An 11,578-nucleotide genomic window follows, 5' to 3' on the forward strand; every position below is an offset into this window, starting at 1 on the left:
CGCTCGATCATACCTTCGAGTGTATTGCAAAACATCTGGAGGCTCCAAGGATAGGTTTTTCTGTTTCTGGTTCAAGATCTTGTTGAGTTTTGGGGGAGATTTATTGGTATCGCTTCCTACTGCGCCATTATGCTGACGTCATCTCTGCCAAGATTAATTTTAACAAAGAGAAATCTAAAGCTCCAACCTTTGTTTCAGAAATTTAAACATATAAGAACTGTGTAGAAAAAAACCTGTTTTGACTAAAGATTAATTCTAGGGGGTTTAGTTGATCACAAAGTACATGTGAACACCTTCAAGAATTTAAGCCAGCCTAATTGGTGGTGTTGCAGTGGATAGAGAATCTAACTGGGATGCTGAGGGCCCCAGTTTGAAACCCTGAGATCACCAGCTAGAGTGCAGAATAATTAACATGAGTCCAAAGGTTGCTGGCTTGAACAAAGGGTCGTTGGATCAGCTTGAGCACCCCCACCCTGCCCTGGTCCAGGCGTGTAAGAGAAGCAATCAATGAACAACTAAAATTAACGCAACTGCAACTATGAGTTGATATCTTTTTCTCTCCTCCCCTTCCTGTCTTTTTCTCTCCTCCCCTTTCTGTCTCTCTGTCTCTAAAATAATAAACAAATAAAGAAAAAGAAAAAAATAAAAGAATCTAACCCAATTTTACACTCTATTAAGAAACACTTTGTTGAGGTGACCCAAAATTAATAATTCATTATTGTCTGGTCTGTAAGACCTTTCAGGAATATTGTGTGCAGAGTTAGGAGTCAATGTGAACTGAAACACTGCAAAGATAGTGTTATATTTAGGAAAATTAAGTCTGAAAAATAAAGAATCTCAGAAGCACATTATAAGAAAAGTAAAGGGTTGAAAGGACTAAGAATTCTTAGTAAAAAAAAAAGCAAAGACTTTTAGGGTATTTGACAGCTATCTTCAAATAGTCAAAAGACTATTATTATAATTGAAAAAAATAGACTTACAAATTTCAAATAATTCTAAAAGGGAAATTTCCAACAATAATTCCCAAACTTAGGTAGTGACAACCTCCCCATGATTAGAAGTTGCAAAACAGAGGTTGGATGACTATTTGATACTGTGCATTGTGATCGGAATGGTGGCTCACTGACCTCTATGGTCCTCTTCAACCCTAAGTTACTTGCTGAAAATCCTCAAAACATTCTTTAATTGTAAAAATTTGAAAATTTTAAGTCATAGAAACAATCTGTAAAATATCGCTTAAAATACATTATCATGTAATTCTCATGTCAGAAAACTGCTTTTTTTAAAATTAATAATAAGCTCCATACATATTCAAAACCTAAGACAACTAAACAACTATATTATACAATGAACAAAATAAATTTTTATTTTAAGTGTCATGGGCAACAGAGAAGATTTAATATCCAGGAAAAGAAGATGCATTATGCTGATATAAATAGCAGAACTGAAATATTATTCAAGAGGAAAATATATGTCTGAGTATTTTTTAATCAAAACTGGGGCTGTCACAGTAAGGATGGGGATCCCAAGGGGCAATGCCATAGCACAGGAATTTTTCACTCTAAAGCAGCAGAGAATGACAAATCCAAAGGAGTGTGCAAAGTCCAAAACCTTTAAAGAAAACCTAAGTCACCGAAGCCAGAAGTGGAATCGGAAGAACCGTGCAATGGAAAGATAGCACAAACAGGTATTAGAAATGGGGTGTGGGGCCAAGAATCTGGCCAGGGAGATAAAAACAAGGTCTGCATAACTGGCGAGAATTGTGTTCCCTTGACACCCATTTCAATGAAGGTTTCTGAATGTGAGGGTGGAAGTTCATAGCATAAAAAATAAATATAGAAAAAAAAAGAGATAATTTACTTTATAACCTGTTCTAATCAAAGACTTCTTTGATTACAACCTACCTTTCTTTTGAGGAGTGGTAGTGTTTATATAGCTTTTCTTTTATAAAAAAAATGATAATTGCAGATAATTTTGTTTTGTTTTGTTTAATGCTTTCACTGGTAATAGAAAGTACTAATCAACCTAGGCTGACCTCTTCAATTGTTTTCCTTTTAATTTCACCAGTCTGTGGAAGTTTAAATCAAATCTGGAAACTGGCTCAGAAAACCTGTTCATGTTTATGATTTGATTTTCTGAGGTAGTCAGGTAATGAGTTAAGTGTGGACTAACAAAAAAAGTTTGAAAAGAGTCGATTCATGTGGAAAATGCAGTCAATAACTATACAAATTATTTTCTTCATACCACACAATTTTATTAATGTTCAAATATTCAAAAAGTTTGAAATAACATTAAAATATTCTAAAGACTGAACAGGGTTCTTTTTTGTTTTACTGTGTTGATTAACTGCTTTGATAAGTGTTAGGTAACTAGCTTTATTGTTCTGTGAGTGGTACATTCTCATTTACAAAATGCAAATAAGAAAAAATAAAAAAAAATCTAAGTTGATAATTTTTAATATTTAAATTTAGCAGACTTCAAATATTAAACATCGTTACCAAGAAATATTTCTAAGTGCACATAAGAACTTCTTAATATTTCAACCTCAAAATATATCTATGGCATAAAATTGTATATACAGGTAGTTGAAATATATGACTCTGACTAAGTCCTATTAGAATAAGAATATTCCAACCATTTTATCAACTCCTTTGAGAATTAAAATAAAATAATAATTATAAACTTAATGCATATTTACACTTGTAAAATTTAAGAAGCAATGTGTTACCCATTAGGCCACAAACAAACATTATTTTTTGAGACTGCTTCCAAATCTTATCATGAGAAAGAAAAAGGGACAATGTATGATATATGACTGTGAATTATTTTTATTATTGAAAATTGTATCGGTAATCACATTACTAAAATGATATCAAGCATAACATAATTAACAATATTCTTAAGCAAATGATTCAAAATGCATATCACAATCTTATAAGATGTTTTACACTATCTTCATTTTTCACTGTGTGTAAATATGTTATAAAATAGAGTGCCAATTGATAGAATACTAGTCAATATATTGACTATTCTCATTTCTATCTAAATGAAGAAGTTAAATATGACATATAACATTCATATAGAGCATAAAAATACTCTTTTCATAAGAGCTCAATTAGAAACCCCAAAATAATGTGCTATTTTTTCATACTAACAAGTTTCAAATAAAGAAAGCAGCATATTAACTCTATATCTTAATTTATGAACTGCCTTTGAGGATGAAATAAATTCTGGATGACTAAGTTTTTTGGGGGGGATTTTTTTTTTATTATTATTATTTTGTATTTTTCTGAAGCTGGAAATGGGGAGAGACAGTCAGACAAATTCCCGCATGCGCCCGACCGGGATCCACCTGGCACACCCACCAGGGGATGATGCTCTGCCCACCAGAGGGCGATGCTCTGCCCCTCTGGGGCATTGCTCGTTGCGACCAGAGCCACTGTAGTGCCTGGGGCAGAGGCCAAGGAGCCATCCCCAGCGCCTGGGCCATCTTTGCTCCAATGGAGCCCCAGCTGCAGGAGGGGAAGAGAGAGACAGAAAGGAAGGAGAGGGGGAGGGGTGGAGAAGCAGATTGGCACCTCTCCTGTGTGCCCTGGCCGGGAATCGAACCCGGGACTTCCGCACGCCAGGCCGACGCTCTACCACTGAGCCAACCGGCCAGGGCTGGATGACTAAGTTGTTTTAAATGTAACCTTGCAGCCCTAGCCGGTGGTTCAATTGGATAGAGCATTGGCCCAGCATATGGATGTCTCAGGTTAGATCCCCAGTCAGGGCACACAAGAAAATCAGCCATCTGCTTCTTTTACCCTCCCTCTCCCCCTTCTCTCCCTCTTCCCCTCCCATAGCCAATGGCTTAATTGTTTTGAGCTTGGCCCTGGGCACTGAAGATAGCTCTACTGAAACACATCAGTCTCAGGTGCAAAAAATAGCTCAGTACTCAAGCATCAGACTCAAATTGGATTGCTGGGTGGATCCCAGTCAGGGCGCATGCAGGAATCTGCCTCACTATTTCTTCTACTCTCATCTAAAAAAAAAAAAAAATTATATCTTTTTTCACTTTAAGCAATATTGAAGAAAATTTTCACACCTACTCACTGCTGTGCTTTCAGCTTGATAAGGCAAGCGTCACCCAATAAGAGCTAGTTTATCATATAATATTTACATTAAGTCATTCCATTTTTACATTTTTCTCCTAATCCATTGCCAAAATCTAAGGAAAAAATAGAATGTTTTCTCTGCAAATTTCCCCTTAGCAGGCTGCCATTGCCAGCAATATTAGGTTAATAACAGATGCTCTGCGACTCTCAGAGCATTACTGGTGTTAGGCAGTACAGAGCCAGGCGTTGACACAAAGGTCACTTAGGGTCATTCTGTTTAATAGATCTACAATAATATTTTGCTAAAATTCTCTTCCACAGAGCTTAAAAACTTTAATGTCTTCTCTCATATTTCTGAAATTTTTCATGAGTTTATGTTTCCTAATCTGACTTCGAGCTTCCATTCCCAATGTTAGCTCGATTCAGGGTAGCCTTTTCCTCTCATGCATGTTATTTCTGTTCTATCTGGTGCTAGTCCAGATGTGGAAACTAACACTCTTTCTTAATTTCTAAAAAAATCACTTACTCATTTATTTTTGTACATAGCAAACTCTACTGATTATTTGATATATTAAAAGTATTTATATCGCAGAAATACAAACAACATTTAATATTAGGCAGTCTTCTTTTTTAAAAACCTCCCCCTTTCTTCTCCTCCTTCTTATTAATTCACAATGTTTAAAAATCTATAACCTGAGCTCCAGCCTCTTACTATGCTATTTTATCCTCCATTCTAGCTCCCTCTTTTTCTCTTGTCCTCTTTGCTCATTAAGGCAGTGGTTCCCAACCTTTTTTGGGCCACGGATCAGTTTAATGTCAGAAAATATTTTCACAGACCGGCCTTTAGGGTGGGACAGATAAATGTATCACGTGACCAAGACAAGCGTCAAGAGTGAGTCTTAGATGGATGTAACAGAGGGAATCTGGTCATTTTTTAAAAATAAAACATCATTTAGACTTAAATATAAATAAAACGGAAACAATGTAAGTTATTTATTTTTTTCTCTGTGGACTGGTACCAAATGGCCCATGGACCGGTACCAGTCCACGGCCCGGGGGTTGGGGACCACTGCATTAAGGGATTAAATTAGAAAGAGCTTATTTTTAAATGTAGTTTCAAATTTCTCTTAACAACACTGCCTATGACAGTGACCATAAAAGCAACATCATAGTAATTCATTTAGAATTCAAAAGAATTTCTCAGTTTAAAGGCTCCCATCTAAAACTCAAAGCTACTTGGAATAATAAAAGTTTAAGTTACTATGATTCAAATATCCTCTGCTGAATGAACACACAGGGGATAAATTCTCTGGAGATCACTTCAGGCAAGTACCTCCTTCCAAAGAAAGGATAAACATATCCCAGGGAGTTGGAGGCATAAGCCAAGTCACAGCATATAGGCAGAAATAAAGTTTACAAGTCCCGGATGTGATTAGTATGTATACTCATCTGAATCAAATATCTTTCCTTTCCTCTTATATTCTCAACTATTCAAGTGTAGGGCAAATAAGTTATTAAGATTGTCCTTAAAGTATCCAGAGTTCTTCAGCAATTTACTCAGATATATAATATTATTTTTTTCTATTTCACCATTAACTACCCCAAACACTGTTAAATTAATTTCTGCTTTCAGTCATGAAGGATTACTAAAATTCAGAATTAACCAACTGTCATAAACAACAAAAAAACTAGAAGAAATATATTTTAAACAAAAACTATTTTTAGATATGGACTTCAGGTAGTGTGGGGTTATGATGCCAGAAAGAAATAAAACAATGAGGTAAACCTTATCATTGCCTGTACTTTCTACCTTGATGCAAGTGCCAGACAGCACCATAGATCAAAGTAACCAAAAAAGAGTCTAGAGAAAGAGGTCAGATTTCAGAGACTAAGGGAACTGAAATTCCCAGGGAAGAAGACCTGAGAGAGAAAAGCTATGCAAAGAAAAAGTTCTAGAATGGTCACCTTAAGTCTGTGGCTGAATAGCAAGCTGTACATATATAGAGGAAAATCCAATGAGGCCAAACTAGGAAAAAACTTCGGGGGAGGGGGGGGACACTTGCAGAGGTGTAAGATGAAAAATTCTCAGAGCTCACAAATGACCTGGAATCATTTAAGTTCTCAACAGCCAGACTAAAATGCCCCAGCGAATATAAAGTATATTTATTATATTTATTAGAACCTCCATAAAGGCCAGACATTATAATTGGGTCTAAAGTACAGACTATTCTATACTCACCATAAACAAACTTTAAAATAAACCTCAGCCCTGACTAAGTAGGTTGTTGGTTAGTGTGTCATCTCTACACACCAAGGTTATGGGTTTGATCCCCAGTAGGGCACATAGAGAATCAACCAATAAATGCATAAATAAGTGGAACAACAAACAATCTCTCTCTCTCTCTCTCCTTGTCTCTCACTTTTTCCTTCCTCTCTCTCTAAAATCAATAAATTCAAAATAATTTTAATTTTTAAAAAAGCCTCGGAATGATCAAACTAAAACAAGTTAAAGGTACTGTTTGCCAGAACAAAGTCAAGCACTCTTTACAGAAAAATAACAAAGTCTAGGCATTCAGTAACATAAAATTTAAAATGTCTATAGATCTTAAAAGTTTTCATCATAAGGAAAAAATATCTTGTAACTATGTGAGGTAATGGATGTTAAATAGACTTAGGGTGGTGATGTTTTCAAAATATATACAAATATGAAATCTTTATGTTGTATACCTGAAACTAATATATGTCAATTATATCTAAATAAAACTTCTGGCATCCAATCAAAACTAAGTAGACATATGAAGAAGCAGAAAAATGTGACCAATAAGTAGAAGAAAAATCAATAGAAACACAGACATGATGGAAATTGTGGAATTATTAAGGATGTGTAAACAGTTGATATGTGTGCTCTATATGCTCAAGGATGTAAGAGACAAATGAAAATAATGAGAGAAATAGAAAATATTTTTAAAAGAATAGTACTACAAGAGATACCAAAATAAAATTTCTAAAATAAAAACTTTAGAGGGTAAAAATAACAACAGATTAGACAATAAAGAAGTAAAGATCACTGAACTTAAAGACATAGTAATACAACTTCCCAAAATGAAGTGTAGAAAGAGAAAAAAGAAAAATGGCTGAACATAATGACCGGTGTGCCAGTGGCATGTAGAAAATTATCAAAAAATTTAATACACGAGGCCCTGGCCGGTTGGCTCAGCGGTAGAGCGTCGGCCTGGCATGCGGGGGACCAGGGTTTGATTCCCGGCCAGGGCACATAGGAGAAGCGCCCATTTGTTTCTCCACCCCTGCCCCTCCTCCTTCCTCTCTGTCGCTCTCTTCCCCTCCCGCAGCCAAGGCTCCATTGGAGCAAAGATGGCCCGGGCGTTGGGGATGGCTCCTTGGCCTCTGCCCCAGGCGCTACAGTGGCTCTGGTCGCGGCAGAGCAACCCCCCGGAGGGGCAGAGCATCGCCCCCTGGTGGGCAGAGCGTAGCCTCTGGTGGGCGTGCCGAGTGTATCCCAGTCAGGCGCATGCGGGAGTCTGTCTGACTGTCTCTCCCCATTTCCAGCTTCAGAACAATACAAAAATACAAAAATAAATAAATAAATAAAATTTAATACACGAGCAATTGAATCTGACAAAATAAAGAATGGAGAATAGAAACTTAATAATAATAATAATAATAATAATAATGAGGAGGAGAAGAAAGAAGGAGGAAAGATAATGGTCAAACTTTCCAAATTTGATGAAAATTGTAAACTCTAAGATCAAATATGATCAATAAATCCCAAGTAAAATGAACACAAAGAAAATCACTTGAAGGTTCATTATAATCAAATTGCTAAAAACTAATGGTAAAAAGAAAAGAAATTAAAGGAGCCAGAAAAAAATTATTTCAGTGCAACAAAGAATAATTACTAATTTGTATCAGACACTGCAAGATAAAAGACAATCAAATGACAATCTTTAATGAGTGCATGAAAAAGCAGTGGTACCTCTACACAATGGACTATTATTTGGTTGTAAGAAAGAAAGAAATCTCACCCTTTGTGACAGCATAAATGGACATGGAAAACAATATGCTAAGTTAAGTAATCCAGCCAAGGAAGACAAGTATTATATGATATCACTTATATATGGAATCTAATGAACAAAACAAACAAACAAACAAAATTGAAACAGTCATAAATAGAGAACAGACTGACAGCTGTCAGAGGGGAAGGGGGTTGCAGGGTTGGGGGAAAAAGTGAAGAGAGTAAGAAAAACAACCTCATAGACTAAGACAACAGTATGGTGATTATCAGAGGGGGGGGATGGTAAGAGGAGGTAGAAGGTGTGGGAGAATAAATGGAGATGGAAGGAGACTTAACTAATGAAAACACAATACAATATACAGATGATGTATTATAGACTTGTGTAACTTAAACCTATATAATTTATTAACCAATGTCACCCCAATAAATTTAATTTTAAAAAAATTTAATAAAAAATAAATAAATTCTCAATGCAAAATATTATCTATTTCTTCTAAATTTTACCTCATTAAATTTTTACCTTTGAAATTTTGCATTTTGTAAAGACAAACTATATTATTCATTCCTTTTGGTTTTGTGTCATTTGTAAATTAGGGTTTAATTTATGATCTATTAAAGTAACCATAAACAATAATAAGTAAGTCATTTGAGATTTTACTAAATAGATTTTATTTAAAAACACACATACACACATTACCAAAGTCAGAGATGAAAATAAAAGGTCATCTCTAGATAGCCTACAAACATGCAAAGGATGTTAAGTAATTGTCATAAAAAATGTATGACCACTAGTATGACAACATAGATAGAATGATATATGCCCATCCTTCATCAATAACTTCAAGGGTATGAAATGTTTTGATTGGCCCAACTTTGCTTACATGTGTACAGTGATGGGATTCAGGAGATTAGCACAGGTTTGGCAGAACCGATACCTAATTTTCGTTGAGTTCTGTGAACTGGTTGTTAAAATGGCATTTGTAATCAGGGTTCTGTCTAAGATGGGTGCCTGGGAAGCTGCTCAATGGGAAAATCACAAATTTACATCTCATACTCTTTTTTAAGGTTCATCTGTGCAACAGCATATTCTAAGTGCTCGTAGTAATGTTCATTCTGTCCACAGGTAGAAAAATTGCAAGTGAGGATGCCAATAAAGAAGCAATATGGAAATATCTTAACAGTTTTATTGTTTTTTGTCAGGTATTATTTAATATTTTTATCAATATTTTAAAATTCTTTTTTATAAAATGGTTTTGTGTACTTCTTTTATTGTCCTTATTTAAGTATTAAATGCATGAAATAATAAACTACCTTTCAGCATATCTTTTTTTATACTTAAAACTGTCATTAGGGCAGAGAACCACTGTTAAATCATTTGAATTCCACCAGTATATGTCTCTCTGTCACCAGAAATTTAATTTCACTCAAACCTCATAGATAACAAATACAAGAGAGGTACTGAGTAGTCAAAGAAATATATGCTTAGTCTACCACAATGGTTCATGTTTAACCCCACTGTTTCATATTTGTCATTTGTACTATTGGGTAGTCACTGTCTATAAGTCAATTTCTATCTAACGGTTATATCTTTCCTACCTGGGAAAATGTAGAAAATTAGCTAATGAAATGCTTTGCCTAGTTCAAGCTCCATGATCTTTCCAAGGTCCTTTAAAATCTCCCACAGTTGTTGACACAAATTTACAATTGTTGAAACTTAAAAACTTACAAGTCTAGGCCCTGGCCGGTTGGCTCAGCGGTAGAGCGTCAGCCTGGCATGCGGGGGACCCGGGTTCGATTCCCGGCCAGGGCACATAGGAGAAGCGCCCATTTGCTTCTCCACCCCCGCCCCCCCTCCTTCCTCTCTGTCTCTCTCTTCCCCTCCCGCAGCCAAGGCTCCATTGGAGCAAAGATGGCCCGGGCGCTGGGGATGGCTCCTTGGCCTCTGCCCCAGGCGCTACAGTGGCTCTGGTCGTGGCAGAGCGACTCCCCAGAGGGGCAGAGCATCGCCCCCTGGTGGGCACAGCATCGCCCCTGGTGGGCATGCCGGGTGGATCCCGGTCCGGCGCATGCGGGAGTCTGCCTGACCGTCTCTCCCCGTTTTCAGCTTCAGAAAAATACAAAAAACAAAACAAAAAAAAAACCACTCAAGTCTAGCTTCACCCAAATTCTAGAGTCAGTTTTGAATTTGGTCACCAGGAAGTTAAGAGATTTAAAATTTTTAGCATGAAGTCTCTACATTTTGTTTTTTGACCTTGGGTCCAGGTATATCTTCCCTAGTTTTTTTGTTTTGTTTTGTTTTTTGATTTTTGTCCCTGAGAGCATGCTTTGACACTGCACTCAAATCCTTGTAGGCTAGGATAATGGCTTTGCCTAGTATTTCTAGTACAACTATTCTCAACCCACAGCTCTATCCTTGAGCCCTACCCTATGAGACTTGATTCCTCTGAAGTGGCTCATTTACTTGGTTACTGAGCCCTGTTCTCCTGCTGAGAGAGTCTGAGATGTTCTTAACTCTTCCTCAAAGTATGGATATTAAACATCACCAAGATACAACTAAGGGTTTTTCCTAAAACAGCTTAGAATTATTAAGTGACCTACCTTCCCAGAAACTTTTTTTTGAAAATTAATTGGGTTATGGTATAAGGAATGCAAAATTCCTTTTCTATACAGTAAAATCTGCACATTGTTTTTTATTTGCTGTTTTTTAAAACTTCCTAAAAATGTCTTAGAGCAAATAACTACCACCATATTAATACATGAATATGTCTAGCTTTGACTGTGTGAACAACTTAAAACACTATTTCATTTAATCTTTATATAACTTTGCAAGGTAAATACTAAAAACTCTCTGTTCATAAATGTGGAAATTAAGTAACTTAATTAGAAACACAGATGGCTGAAATTCAAACACTGTAGCAGCACTCATCTCATGGATGCATTTATTATAAAAACTATTAAGTAAAATATAAGTGAAAAACAAAAATCATAAAAGAGTCCACTATAAATTTGAATTCTGTTTACCAAATGACATTACTAAGTGCTATGGACTGAATGTATCCTCCAACCCCAAATTCATATATTGAAATCCTAATCTACAAATTGATAGTATTAGGAGATGGAGCCTTTAGGAGGTGATTAGGTTGTGAAGACAAAGCCTTCATGTATGGAATCAGTACCCTTGTAAAAGGGAACCCACAGAGATCTCTTGCTCTTCTGACATGTGTGAACCAGAAAGCCATTCCTCATCAGACACTAAATCTGCTGACATCTTGCTTGTGGACTTCCCACTTTCCAGAACTGTGAGAAATAAATTTCTGATTTTTATATGTTACCCAGTATATAGTATTTTGTTATAGCAGCCCAAATGGACTATGATATCTAAACTCAGATTCATTTGCTGTGTGCCCAAACCTTACCACATTATATAATGCCATGTGAATGCAAAGAT

This window comes from Saccopteryx bilineata, chromosome 4 (genome assembly GCF_036850765.1).
Source record: "Saccopteryx bilineata isolate mSacBil1 chromosome 4, mSacBil1_pri_phased_curated, whole genome shotgun sequence".
NCBI lineage: Eukaryota > Metazoa > Chordata > Mammalia > Chiroptera > Emballonuridae > Saccopteryx > Saccopteryx bilineata.